The sequence below is a fragment of the Micromys minutus genome (genome assembly GCF_963924665.1).
Source record: "Micromys minutus genome assembly, chromosome: 5".
Lineage (NCBI taxonomy): Eukaryota > Metazoa > Chordata > Mammalia > Rodentia > Muridae > Micromys > Micromys minutus.
In genome coordinates, this window is record NC_137974.1 from 14304538 (window position 1) to 14308768 (window position 4231).

General features: G+C 39.7%; 1 pseudogene across 1 annotated transcript; it reads right to left on the reverse strand.

The window, feature by feature from the left end:
- Nucleotides 1–481: 481 nt before the first annotated feature.
- LOC308420632 (elongation factor 1-alpha 1-like) lies at nt 482–1854 on the reverse strand (annotated as a pseudogene). The gene has a single exon. The product of its transcript is annotated as an elongation factor 1-alpha 1-like (transcript).
- Between the last annotated feature and the right edge of the window lie 2377 nt (nt 1855–4231).

Below are 4231 nucleotides of genomic sequence, written 5' to 3' on the forward strand. Positions count from 1 at the left end.
TTATTTTTCTTTCCTTGAACTTTACACAGTCTGTGAGTTGTTTCTGGGGTGTTCAGCGCTTTCTGGGCATAGCATCCAGTTATCAGTGACTGCATATTATGTCTGTTCTTTTGTAACTGGGTTATCTCACTCAAGATGATATTCTCTAGATGTATCCATTTTCTTTTTTTTTCTCATTAAACTTGTTTTAATGGGTCTCAAAATTGTGACAGATATTTCATCAAGTTGTTTCCATTAAAAAGTACTGATTTTGAAAACTATTAACTTAAAACTGCCACACACACACACAAAAAAAAAAATGTTCCACAAAACATTCTTTCCTTCCGAAGGTTTTACGTTGCATTGTTATCATTATCCAGTCTGTTACTATTAAACTTAAATGGCCAATTGAGACAAACAGTTCTGAGACCTTTCTTTCACCACTGATTAAGACTGGGGTGGCAGGTGTTAGGGGTAATATTCATTTAGCCTTCTGAGCTTTCTAGGCAGACTTGGTGACTTTGCCAGCTCCAGCAGACTTCTCCACAGCTTTGATGACACCCACAGCAACTGTTTGCCTCATGTCACAAAAGCAAAATGACCAAGTGGAGGATAGTCCGAGAAGCTCTCAACACACATGAGCTTGCCAGGGACCATATCAACAATGGCAGCATCACCAGTCTTCAAGAATTTGGGGCCATCTTCCAGCTTCTTATCAGAACGAGGATCTATCTTTTCTTTAAGCTCAGCAAACTTGCCTGCTATGTGGGCTGTATGACAATCCAGGACAGGAGCATAGTCAGCACTAATTTGGCCTGGAAGGTTCAGGATAATTACCTGAGCAGTGAAGCCAGCCGCTTCCACTGGTGGGTAATTTTTGCTGTCACCAGCAACATTGCCATATCTAATATCTTTGCAAGACACATTCTTTATATTGAAGCCCACATTGTCCCCAGGAAGAGCTTCACTCAAAGCTTCATGGTGCATTTCAACAGACTTGACTTCAGTTGTTACATTGACTGGAGCAAAGGTAACCACCATGCCTGGTTTGAGAACACCCGTTTACACTTGGCCCACAGGGACAGTCCCAATACCGCCAATTTTGTAGACATCCTGAAGGGGCAGTCGCAGAGGTTTGTCAGTTGGACAAGTTGATAGAAGGATGCAGTTCAAAGCTTCCAGAATCATGGTACCACTGGCACTGCCATCTTTGCGGGTGATTTTCCATCCCTCGAACCATGACATATTAGCACTTGGCTCCAGCATGTTTTCACCATTCCAACCAGAAATTGGCACAAATGCTACTGTGTCAGGGTTGTAGCCAATTTTCTTAATGTAGGTGCTGACTTCCTAAACAATTTCCTTGTATCACTTCTGACTGTATGGTGACTCGGTAGAATCCATTTTTTTTTATTGACACCAACAATTAGCTGTTTCACACCCAGGATGTAAGCCAGAAGAGCATGCTCATCTGTCTGCCCATTCTTGGAGATAACAGCTTCAAACTCACCAACACCAGCAACAACAATCAGGACAGTACAGTCAAACTGAGATGTGCCAGTAATCATGTTTTTGATGAAGTCTCTGTGTACAACTCTGTGGGCATCAAGATAGTCACATAGTATTTGCAGATCTCAAATTTCCACAAGGAGATGTCAATAGTTATACCACGCTCACACTCGGCATTCATTTTGTCCAAGACACAGGCATACTTGAAGGAGCCTTTTCCCATCTCAGCAGACTCCTTTTCAAAGTTTTCAATGGTTTGTTTGTCGATTCCACCATATTTGTAGATCAGTGGCCAGTTGTGGTGGACTTGCCAGAATATACATGTCCAATTACAATTATGTTGATGTCAGTCTTTTCCTTTCCCATTTTTGCTTTGAATTAGAGGTGGTTTTCACAACATCTGCTTTCTGACGGCCCCATTTTCTTAAGAATTTCATAAAGTCATTGTTTCTGATAGCTGAGTAGTATTCCATTGTGTTATTGTACCACAATTTTTTTTTCCATTCGTCTACTGAAGGACATCTGGGTACTTTCCAGCTACTGGCTATTATAAATAGAGCTGCTATGAACATTGTGGTGCACGTGTCTATGTTATATGTTGGAGTGTCTCTGGGGTATATTCCCAGAAGTGGGATAACTGAGTTTTCAGGTAGTACTATGTCCAATTTTCTGAGTAATCACCAGACTGATTTACAGAGTGGTTGTGCCAGTTTACAACACCACCAACAGTGGAGAAGTATTCCTTTTTCTCCACATCCTCACCAGATTCTGCTGCTATCTGAAGTTTTGATCTTGGCCAATCTGACTGGTGTGAGGAGGAATCTCAGGGTTGGTTTGGTTTGCATTTCCCTGATCGCTAAGGATGTCAAGCACTTACTTAGATGCGTCTCAGCCATTGGATATTCCTCAATTGAGAAAATTTTTTAGCTCTGTATCCCATTTTTAATAGAGATGTTTGATTCTCTGGTGTCTAGCTTCTTGAGTTCTTTGTATACCTTGGATAGTAGGCTTCTATCTGATGTGGGGTTGGTAAAGATCTTCTCCCACTCTGTTGGCTGCCCTTTTGTTTTCTTGATATTGTATTTAGCCTTACAGAAACTTTGCAATCTCATTAAGTCCCATTTGTCAATATTTGACATTAGACCATGAGCCATTGGTGTTCTGTTCAGGAAATTTACTCCTGTGCCTATGTATTGTAAGGTTTTCCCTACTTTCTCGGCTAATATTTTCAGTGTACACATTTAATGTAGAGATCTTTGATCCACTTGCACTTGAGCTTTGTATAAGGAGATAGGAAAGGGTCTATTTTCATTCTTTGGCATGCTGTGTGACAGTTGGACCAACACCATTTGTTGAATAGGTTGTCTTTTTCCATTGAATGTTCACAGCTCCTTTGTCAAAAATCAGGTGACCGTATATGTGAGGGCTCATTTCTGGATCATCTGGTCTATTCCATTGATCCACATGCCTATTTTTTTTTGTCAGCACCATGCAGTTTTTAGCACAATTGTCTTGTACTATAGTTTGATGTCAGGGATGGTGACTGCCGAAGATGTTTTCATGTTGTTGAGGATGGATTTCGCTATTCTAGTTTTTTTGTTATTCCAGATGAAATTGCTCTTTCCAGCTCTATGAATAATTGTGTTGGAATTTTGATGGAGATTGCATTGAATCTGTAGATTGCTTTTGTTAAGATGGCCATTTTTACAATGTTGATCCTTTCAATCCATGAGCATGGGAGATCTTTCCATTTTCTAAGATCTTCCTCGATTTCCTTCTTTACAGATTTGAAGTTCTTATCCTGCAGATACTTCACTTGCTTAGTTAGAGTGACACAAAGGTATTTCATATTTTTTGTGACTATTGTGAAAAGTATCTTTTCCCTTATTTATTTCTCCACATGTTTGTCCTTTGAGTAAACAGGCTGCTGATTTGTTTGAGTTAATTTTGTATCTGGCCACTTTGCTGAACTTGTTTATCAGCTGTAGGAGTTCTCTGGAGGAATTTGTAGGGTCACTAAGGTGTACTATCATGTCATCTGTAAATAGTGATATTTTTACTTTTCCTTTCCAATTTGCATTCCTTTGATTTCCTTTTGCTGTCTAATTGCTCCAGCCAGGAATTCCAGTCCTATGTTGAATAGGTAGTGGGAGAGTGGGCAGCCTTGTTGAGTCCCCGATTTTAATGTGATTGCTTCAAGTTTCCCACCGTTAAGTTTGATGTTGGCTGTTGGTTTGCTGTATATTGCTTTTATTATGTTTAGGTATGGGCCTTGGATATCTATTCTTTCTAAGACTTTTAACATGAAGGGGTGTTCAATTTTGTTAAATGCTTTCTCAGCATTTAATAAGATGACCATGTGTTTTTTTTTCTTTGAGTTTGTTTATATGGTGGATTACATTGATTGATTTCCTTATATTAAACCATCTCTGCATCCCAGGGATGAAGCCTACTTCATCATTGTGAATGATCATTTTGATGTGTTCTTGGATTTGGTTTGCAAGGATTTTGCTGTGTATTTTTGCATCAATGTTTATAAGTGAGATTGGTCTGAAATTCTCTAAGATGAACAATTCAGATGACAGCAGATGCTGGCAAGGATGTGGAGAAAGAGGAACACTTCTCTACTGTTGGTGGGGTTGTAAACTGGTACAATCACTCTGGAAATCAGTCTGGCAGTTTCTCAGAAAATTGGACATAGTACTACCTGAAGACCCAGGTATTTCATTGCTGGGAATATACC